The sequence below is a fragment of the Rhipicephalus sanguineus genome, chromosome 7, assembly GCF_013339695.2.
Source record: "Rhipicephalus sanguineus isolate Rsan-2018 chromosome 7, BIME_Rsan_1.4, whole genome shotgun sequence".
Lineage (NCBI taxonomy): Eukaryota > Metazoa > Arthropoda > Arachnida > Ixodida > Ixodidae > Rhipicephalus > Rhipicephalus sanguineus.
In genome coordinates this window covers 140,573,631-140,584,511 of record NC_051182.1, presented here as the reverse complement: position 1 = coordinate 140,584,511, position 10,881 = coordinate 140,573,631, and the positions used below count along the sequence as shown (strand labels likewise).

Sequence of the window (10,881 nt, the reverse complement as noted above, 5' to 3'; positions counted from 1 at the left end):
TAATCTTCAAAGCTACGCCTCAAGACATTTCTCTTCGTTTCGGCGATGCGGTGAACGCGCAGTCATCAGTGCCTCTGCAACAGTCTGCTACTCCATTACAATAACAATAATAATAACCGCAATCATCATCATCACCGTCGATATCGATCTGCTTAAATCCAGCATCGGACAAAGTCATACCGTGAAACCGGAACGCTCCACTGACATTTTGCTAGAGAGAACGTGCTTGTACATTCCGTAGAGTCGATTGAATGATCATCAAAGTTTCTATGTAGGAGTGGGGTTGGCCACGCCCAGGATTTCATTACTAGACGAGAACTCATAAGTATGAAATGGCTCGGTGAGAGGGACTTGCTGTGTGAGAGGGGCATTTCTGGCAACTGCTGAAAAAAAAGAAAAAAAAAGAACGCAGCCGACAGGATTCGAACCTGTGCGGGGAGACCCCAATGGATTTCGAGTCCATCGCCTTAACCACTCGGCCACGACTGCAATACGTCTTCGGCTCATAAAGCATAAATCTGATACATCGTTCTTTTCAATCCTATATCTGCAATAATACTACTAATGAAAAACTATTTAAGTTTATGAGCAATACCATGATATGATTATTAGGCACCCCGATCTAAATCTAAGCACACGGGATTTCTGACGTTCGGGTTTTTATTAAATGAAAATGCTATTTCGAAATTGAAAATGTATAACAACAATTGTTGTACTTTAACGTCCAAAGCCACGATATGATTATGAGAGGCGCCCTAGTGGAGTGCTCCGGAAATTTTGTCCACCTGGGGCTCTTTAACGAGCACCTAAATCTAAGCACACGGGCCTTCAGCATTTTGCCCCCATAGAAATGCGGGCGCCGCGGCCGGGATTCGATAACGCTAACTTCGGGTCAGCAGATATATTAAAGTTGTGGTCGCACGTGTAACAATCCCGGTTATATGAATCAGTCACATTATCCTGTACGATAGGTGTCTGTGTCGTCACGCATTTTTAATTATACGGGCGCATACCACGCTTGTTTATTATTAGATCCTTAGAAATAAGACCAAGAAATGTAGCTTACCGTTACAAATATCGTGGAGGAATATTGGTACGAGTTAGCTGCAGGCGGAAACCTCAGAAGAAAAGAACAGTGTGCCAGAACAGCGCAAAAAAAAAAACGGAACACACAGGACACAGCGCTGCGTCTTGCGTGTTTCGTTTTTAGCGCTGTTCTGGCATAATGTTCATCAACCAACTGGCCCATGTAAGAACCCTGGGAAGAGCGTGCAACGAATTTTGTTGGTTTTCCTGCGAGACACGGGGCTGTTCGGCACTTGCTCACATACCCCTACAATACAGGAGATGCTCAGGCGGAACAATTGCTGGCCATGCAGGCCAGGCTAACCCCGCCTGCTGCAACATCATCACCACCACCACCACCACCACCACCACCACCACAAGAAGTGTGGAAGATATTCAGGAGCCCTTGCTTTATCGGGTAAATGGGTCTAGCGAAGCAGTGCGCCTGCGGGCCTGACATGCAACCTTTCTTTCTTTCTTTCTTTCTTTCTTTCTTTCTTTCTTTCTTTCTTTCTTTCTTTCTTTCTTTCTTTCTTTCTTTCTTTCTTTCTTTCTTTCTTTCTTTCTTTCTTTCTTTCTTTCTTTCTTTCTTTCTTTCTTTCTTTCTTTATACCGCATTGAGTGATTCTCCCTCCTATTTTTTTTCCGCTCTCCATGCTGCCGGATTCTTCCAGAATAATACGGTGCCACACGTGCAGATGACTATGTAAGGAACACGGCGTAAGGTAGGGACCTTTCCTGTCTGTCAACAATATAGCAGACTTGCTTACGCATATGCAAGCGAAGCTTATTATAACTTTCAAATTTCGGTGGCGTAGTTGTCGTACGCGGAAAACCCGGAGCAAAATACGACCTGCGAAGAGGCGCCGGTAACAGACGTGTCTGTACGCACCGTTTTCTCATACTTGGTGGTCTCTCACTCGAGGGCTGATTCATGGGCTTTTTCATTAGCATTCATAGACCAATTCCTAGGCTTTCTCGCTCGTGGGCCCATGGATTGATTCACGTTCCGGCGCCGGCGCCGGAACGTGGATTCTTAGCAGAATTCCAAATGCGTACGCGCGCCCTCACGCCACACCCGCAACCAGTCAGAGCCCTTTCGCTTCTGCCGGGAAGCGAATGACACGAAAGGGCTTGCGCGTGCTGTGCCGACTGTGTTTCTGTTCAGAAAGAAAGCAAAAAAGAAAGAAAGAAGAAAGGAGAAATAGCACGTCTGACATGCACACGCCAAGCTTTGCTTCCTACCCCCTCCTCCCTCCCTTTCCCGATAGGCGAAGGGCACCTCATTTTACAGCGAAAGCTGTTATGAGATCATTTCACCGGCCGTTTTTGGCGCCGTAGTTGTCCGCCGCCGCCGCCGCCGGTGTCCGTAACCAGTATCGCTCGAAATAGGAAAAAAAACGAAATAAGAAAAAATTCCAGGTTGGAACGAGGTTCGAACCTGGGCCCTCTGCGTGGGAGCCCAGTGTTCAACCTCTGAGCTATGCCGGTTTTTTTTTTCTTTATTGTCTGAGCTATGCCGGTGCTTGAAACTGCTGTGCAAAAAGGTCCTATACAGACTTCATGTCGGGAAGGAACCACATTAGCATATGCAATATAGCGCGGTAGAAGAGTAAAATAAGCACCAAGCGTCGCACAACGCGAATTCTGTAACCAGGCGTCACACCATGCGAATTGCGCAACGAGTAGGTTGTTGAATGCTTCCAACCCATTAGAAAGGGCTCTGCCATAATTCTTCATCGTCATCAGGCACAGCATCAACAAAGTGCGCATAATGCCTTACATGCGTTTAGCAGGTACCAACGCTCTCCGTAGAACGACGAAAAATGGCAGAGTGCCTGCTGCTCTACTTCTCAAAAATTACAATGATTTATAGCGTAGTGGGTTCCTTGCAAGTGCACTTGTATTGGTTGCCAATGGTTGCCAAGGAAGCCCATAAGCGCATGATCCACTTCCTCGTGGTGTCAGTAAAATTACAATGACTTTTAGCGTAGTGGGTTCCTCGCAAGTGCACTTGTATTGGTTGCCAAGGAAGCCTATAAGCGCATGATCCATTTTCTCGGGGTCTCAGTAAAGTTCTTCGACCCCCCCCCCCCCGTCTCTCTCTCACGTCAACGTATGTTATACAGCATGACGGGAGAGGGAAACAGCGATTGGGCGTCACCCAATGCAAATTACATAACTGGTGGGCCGTTTAACGATTCCAACCCATTACAAAAGGGCTGAGCCATAATTCTTCATCGTCATCAGTCGTCGCGTCAACAAAGTGCACATAATGCCTTACAGACGTGTAGCTGGTGCCTCGCTTCTCCGCAGAATTACGAATAATGGCTTAGTAGGTGCTTCCCAACTTCATAAAAATTGTGATTTATGGCGTAGTGGGTACCTTTCTAGTGTACTTGTATTGTAGCCCGAAGAGAGCTTAACGGGCTCTAGAAACGCCGCTCTTCCAGCTTTCGCTGTGACTGTGCTGCGGTTTCAGCGCAGGCGTGGCATTTTTTTTCCCTTGCAACACTCACGGCTCAATGATAATAGTTCAAATTGGTATTAGCCTGCGCTGTTTGTGTTGGCGACGGGCGTACCACTGGACTGATGTATACATTGGGGAAAAAAGAACCGTGAAACCGCGATTGATCAGCTTTTCTCCTCGTCTCGTCCGTGTGTCAATTTTTGTGGGCATGCGTGAAATCAAGACCCAGCCAAGAATACTCTTGCCGTGGGCAGCGAGAAATGATGTCTGAAGGAGGCAAGCAGCAATTATCTCTCCATGGCTTGCAGCAGCGGAACACCGGTGTTCTAAGTACGTCCACGCGGATGTTGTACTTGGGAAATGTTTTGCTTGCACAACCAAACTCCAAGCTCCCACGCACCTTGCGGCGCTATCCCCTCGAAGAAGCTCGACAACAATGGAGGAACTATTGAACGCATCCAAAGCCTTGCGTTCGAGATTATTGCAGTAAATGAGCAGATAACGGTAAACAATGCGCTTGACGAAACCGACTACCCTCCGCTCTGCGTTCTATTGTATCACGCTGAAGTTCTCCCGATCTTCGGGCCTACCAGGAAACTTGTGCTTGCGTAAGGACCCCAAGTTTTCGCACGAAAGGTTGCTTTAATTAGCACTCCTTTGTGGAAGAGTGCTTAGTTTACGCGAAGTTTTCGACGTTCAGGACGTAGCACGCGATGCTCCATCGTGCAAAGGAAAAACTTATTTTAAAGCTCTTGCATTCAATTTCGCAGTAATCTCGCATAAAGCCCTGTCCACCGCTGCGTTACAGCCTGAATCACACTTATCTAGAGCGGCCAGTATCGGCCGCTTTGGCCTCCGTTTTATGCTAAATTGTGCGGAGACCGACGCCGTAATGATATGAAGCGTAGTCACAAAGTATGCTAGGTCCTTACGTTATATATAATTCAACCATAAACAAAAACTTGTAGCTAACGCGAGATATCAGCCGTGGATAGTGTCAGTGTCCACAGCCACACGCTCGAAAACTGTAGACATGTGTGATTCAGACTGTACAGTTGGTGCTCGGCTGCTGACCCGAGAGTCGCGGGTTCGATTACAGCCGCGGCGGCGGTATTTCAATGGAGGCTACGCGCTAGAGGGCCATGTACTTTGTGATTTAATTGCGAGTTAAGAAACACCAGATGGTAATTATTTTCAAAGCCTTCCACTGCGGTGTGCAACATAATTATGTCATGGTTTTGGCACGCAAAACCACAGAAATTAACGTTATAAACTCTGGGCAGAGTTCGCGAACCTTTTCGGCCGTAACTGCTTCTTGCGAAGTCAGTCACCCTCTTTAGGTACAAACCATCGCAAGTGTGTGGGAAATTTTCTCTCGGACTTAAATGTAAGAGTTTTGTTGCTACAGCAACAAAGCTCTTAGATCTGTAACTGTCATAACTGGTATTCATTGACAGCTCTAGCGATCGACTATGCCGTACCATAATTTTTTTTGTGGACACGCCCCTAATTGTTACAAAGATAGGGAATAACGCACTAATACAATAATCATCTCATGAAATATTCACTTTAGGGCTCATGGTCTTGGTCCGCAATTTGCCTACGTACGCAATAAATACTAACCCAGTTACGGGTAGTGCGACGCTCAGTGGTGTAGTACTTAGAAGCCTCAGAATAACTTTCTTTGTGTAATACTCGCACCGCTGTTTCTATCAACGCTCAGACTCAGTCTGGCAACGCGAAACATTGAAGAATATTCGCTATGTATTCAATGGTTGCCGCTGCAGTAATTCGTTTAGCAAGCTTAACCATAAGACGCTCTATTGCTGTGCATGCGAGTGGCAATAAACGTAGACATGATGTCTTTTTAAATAAGGTAATTTACTACGCATTATATTCAAGCACACGCTGCACTCACGGCATTGATCCGTTACGTCAATTCTACAACACTGTAGAAGCATTGCTGCAAGTGAACTACCGCCGGCTTTGTAGAAGCGCATCGTCTAGGTGATGATTTAATTTTATGGTAGTGAGTGTCTCAACTTCAGGTTTCCATCGCTGGCACGAAAGTCTGGAAACTTAATTGCTCGTCATCTAAACGAGTTTACCTAAACATTTTGACGGGTCGTCATTAGTTATGTACAGTAACTCTTACGATGAATGACCTATATTTGTTTCTTTCAAGCGCTCTTGCACAGGCTCGCGACACTGCTAATTAATCATCCATACAAGGTCACGAAGTTTCAGAACACTGTTTCACAAAGTAATCAGTCCGAACCTGCATTTAGACTGCGAAGCGCTCAGTTTTAATGAGGGAAAGCTGTATACTAGCGGCATCAATCGTTTTGTCAACTGGCCGTAGTCGTATACTCGTTTTAGTATAACTCGTTGTTGGACTAGTTAGTGCATTGCATCAAGGAAATATGTCCAGCGAAAAACAGACGAACACACACAGGAAACGGTGAAGGAGACAGGAAAGCGGCTAGACTACCAACTCTTTAATCACCAAATCGAGGCTTAAGCATATGCACTCATGGAGTCACATGGTCATATCACAATCACCTTCACATCAACCGAACTAACCAAAAAGGTATAACACAAAACATGGCATGCAATTACTGTGTGTCATCTTCGCATCCTTATTTGCTTCTTGAGATTATGAAAAAGATTGCACAAAATCTTGTTCCATCCTGCGCAACGCCACAGACCTTCTTTGCAATGTGAAAGGCCTCGAGTATTTTACGTGCCATTTTTTCATGACTTCGGCCGTGAAATATATATAGTGTACATGTTAGAGCCTCGCTTTGGTGATTAAAGAGTTGGTAGTCTAGCCGATTTCTTGTTTGCTTCACCGTTTCTTGCGTTCGTGTGTTTTTTGGCTGGATATATTTCCTTGATATATACTCGTTTACGGTGACGTAAATAAGAGCTGGATACTGTCAGATAAGCGAAATCTCTGCCAACCCTGTGAACGAAGCTACTGTACATAACAACTTCTTTTAGCTGCATAGCAGCTTAAGGGACCGGCCTGTCGTTGTCTCATGTCTCGCGTGGGCGTCACGCAGGTCCCACGTTTGATACACATAAGTCGAGAAGGCTGCACAATTAGAACGCCAGCGCTTGCTTGCCCGTAAACGCCAGCGTCGCCGAAGGGCTAATTCGTATGTCCGAGACAGCGCAGCGACGGCGAAATGACAGTTTCGGGAGGCTTCGAGAGTTAGACACAGATCTACGTAAGAGAGAAGCGGAGGCCAAGCGCTAGCGCCAGCGGAAAGGAGCCCATAGAACAGTAAATAGATCATAGCAAAACAAATCAAACAATCCCAAGAAAATAACTGAAAAGGATAAAAATATCACATAATCACACGAAAATAACAGAAAAAAGGAACAGAGGAGCACATAAACACAACAGAAGAACCCAAAAGAACAGAAAAGTGCAGATAAACACAACATAAACACAAGGGAAACACAGGCGAATTACTGCTCCGCAGCTCGTACCACTTTCACTTGGGGTGGCACTGGCTTTAATTTTATGATTGAATTACCTGTGAGAATAGGATATGTTCAAGGTCACAAAGTTTTCTTCGGTAACTTATTCAGCAAGATTAGACTACACGACAATTCAATCAAACAAGAATCAATAAACATCTAAGCTTATCGGGGCCTATACTTAAGCTAAACTATCGTATTCGACGAGTATCTCCTCATAACATTATTGTGCGCATGAACAAAAACCGTCTTTTCTATTGATTGATTGATTGATTGATTGATTGATTGATTGATTGATTGATTGATTGATTGATTGATTGATTGATTGATCGATTGATCGATCGATTGATCAAACTGACATCGATCACACTTGTTGGCGCAGTAGAAACACAAAGGTACCGCCTAGCCAGTACATGCCTTAAATAGTTCACAGACGATTATCTCTTTCGTCGCGTTAGCACATTCCTCTAGCGGTACGCTGCAGCATCAGAGGCCGTACCAAGAGAGATTAGATATACAATGAAACTTGACATGAATAAGAAGCGATGAGAGCCCCGACATTATTGGAAAGCGGGACCATCTTTTTATTGCGTTAGCCTTTCTGCGAAACGAACTTGCAATCTCACAATGTTTCTTCCCATGAAGGAACAACAGGAGAAGCATTGATCATAGAAAAATACAATGGAATGTCCGCGATGAAACTCGATCTATGTCGAAGCTTTCATCTTTCCTTGATCAATATAATAAAAACCACAGACCAGACACGCCGATGAAGTTAACGCATTGAATCAAATCAGCTTCCCAGTCTATGGCAAAGTAATCGTTAGACGCTTGTCAAGCGCTAATGACCTTTTTTCGTAATTCTTCCGAGAATAAAAAAAAAGGCCGAGACACGCGCCATCTGCTGCCGTAATTTGCGCCGAGGAATGTAGCGAAAATATTACGAAACTGGTCTTCTGCTCAGTCCTTGTTTTAAGCAAGCTTATGCGGGGAGCTTGGGGCATAAATGACGCGCATTAGCTCGCCCCATTAGCTCAAAATGCCAAGTCATTTTGCAATTCGTGTGAACTTTTCATTGCCCACGCGCTAAAAGAATACTTTCCGAAATACTGTGCAACGCACCATCTGTTGTTTCGACGAATCGCAAAATGCGTTGCATGCGAAACATTTTGTTTGCCTTCGTTGCGATAATCGGACAAACTTTAACATGTAAACATTCCAACATTAGCATTTTCTTTTACTTCTCTGTTCTCTCTTATTGTGACAACGCTAAAACACAAGTGCAAGAATCAATTTTGCGGTAACTTTGAGTAGAGCGTAGGACGTGGAAGACACGGAGAAAGCCGCTAAAAAAAGGAGAAACTGGAACTGTGGTTGCGGTAACCATGACGGAACATAAACTGATAGGTCCATTTGACATGTAATTGGGAGAATAGAATGGAATGGAAGATTGTAATTCTGTCAAGAATCGAACTATAGTCGGATATAACTTAAAAAGTACGGAGAGGCCCCGCTCAGATGACCGAAGCACGACAGCCGATCGCCTCCCCGATTAAAAAAGTAGTCCTACTCATACACTCGGCAGTGTTCTCCGAACGCGGGGTCACCTGCCGTTCGGCTCATGACGTCACTCCGGTGGGCGCGCCCATTGGTTCAGGCTTGTGTGCATCCTCATTTGAGAAGCGAATACCGCAGACATATAAACTTACATCCGGCTAGCTCGGTTTATGGTATGACAGTTAAAAAGGCCACATCTCTAAAAAATATGTGTTCGTAGTACCCTAGAACGTATATAACACACTGTTGATGTTGATGCTGATAAGACAAACAGAAAGGACCTAGCTCCTAAAATGTTCGGACAAGTCCGCCACGGTGGCATAGTGGTTTCGGTGCTCGTCTGCTGAGCCGAAAGTCCCGGGTTCGATCCCGGCCGCGGTGGTTGCATTTCGATGGAGGCGAGATGCTAGAGGCCGGTGTATTGTGCGATGTCAGTCCACGTTAAACACCAGATGGTGCAAAATTTCCGGACCCCTCCACTATGGCGTGCCTCATAATCATATCATGATTTTGTCACGTAGAACCCCACTAATAATTAAATTCAAGTATTCGGACAAGGCTAAATAAGTGCGTGTATGGTGTGTCAGAACTGTAGCATTTGGCAATACAGGTTTTGTGGCGTATTTTAAATGTAGCACTGAAGGAAGTTTTTTCCGCTGTGCTATCCAAAAACTTCTCCACGCAGAGAAAAAAAAGAGCTGAGATAAATGGCAAGTTGGGCGAATTGGTGCGTATTCATATTCTGAGAAAAAAAAAGAACAGCGCTCAAAAAGAAAAAAACGAATACAAAAAAGAGAGGGAAAAAGATGGTTGTGTTAGCCAAGTTTCAGTGATGTTGCACAAAAATGTGTTTTCTTTCCTCGATGAAAGCATTTTTCTGAATCTGATTTCACTTGACATATGAGTAAGCAGCATGGAGAGTTGGGCGAGTTGGTACCGGTTCGTTCTGGTTGAACTGCGCAGTGGGACGAGACATCAACAGAAAGGCAAGACAAACGTGATCGCTTGACATGCGCGGTTTGTCCATGTAAGTTTGTGCTCCCTTCCGAAATTACTCACAGGGTCCCTTATGCCTTCACCTAAGACGGCTCGAAGGTGCAAGCCTTCTTGTTTTTCTCAGTCGATGTATTGATCCTGCGCCGCCAACCCTCCGAAACGTTTTTACAGCTAACGTGGTTTTGCACTCAATCCAGGAGTTGAGGCACCTCGCCTGGTTTTGCACTGCCTTCGTGATCGGCCCACCTTTCACCAAGATACGATGTCATGTGATAACTCATCGTGTGACGTTACGTCACGTGACGTCAAGATTACGTCACACATTTCGGGTGATATCCCGCGATGATAATTTTTTTGCATCACTCGTGTTGTCCCCGACGGTGAACTTTCGCGTTTGATGAGTCATCTATGGCTTTTGCCTAAAACATTCAGCTGTGAGTGCAGCGCTGTGTGTCTTCCCTCTCTTTATTTTCTTCGTTTTTCCCTTGGCTGTTTTTCTACAGAAAACGAGCAACTCAGAGTGCATGCAGTTATCCATGCAGACGGAATAATTTGCCGACTCAATTTACACCCCTACATGCAAGCAAAATATACAAGAACCCTGCTCTACAAAAAAAAAAAAAGCATTGCAGTGCAACACAGAAGCCAGGAAAGGTAATAAAGAACAGTAGCTTTCAAACGGGGAGAACTCATATTACCACACCCAATGACGCCACCTGTTAACCGGAAAATAATGTGAGAAAGCCGCGAATATAAGTGTTCCTGAAAAAATAAGGGACAGGGACAAAGTACGGAAAACAGATCTTGCGTCCGCATGGTGCCCTCGGCCTTTGTGCCATTAACGTCCACAGGAGGGCGCTTTGATGTCGCTACTGCGCCAGTGTATTCAATTTCGCACCAGCAGCTGCCGATTCGGAAACAAGTAGGTCAGTGTTTTCGTTGTCGCAGACAGAGCCCCCGCCCCATTCCAGGGATCAAAGTGAGGAAAGATTAGATTCAGCGATCTGCACGCACTGCATCTGGGAGGCCCACGCTAAACAACTGCGACGAGGTTTTGTTATAGAGTGTTATTAATAGTGCTGCCTTTACGTACTGTGGGTTTTCCGCATATTATATGCAACGGCGCATGTGCCTGCGTACCCTACTTTGAGCAATGGACTTTCATTCACCTTCATAATATCTACTCATAATCGAAGTCGTTGAAGCGCATAAAATAATAATAATAATAATAATAATAATAATAATAATAATAATAATAATAATAATAATAATAATAATAATAATAATAATAATAATAATAATAA

The 10,881-nt window shown here is 44.8% G+C and overlaps 1 non-coding gene across 1 annotated transcript; it reads right to left on the bottom strand.

The window, feature by feature from the left end:
* Positions 1–407: 407 nt before the first annotated feature.
* Positions 408–489, bottom strand: Trnas-cga (transfer RNA serine (anticodon CGA)). The gene has a single exon. It is a non-coding gene; the product is annotated as a tRNA-Ser (tRNA).
* Positions 490–10,881: the final 10,392 nt, after the last annotated feature.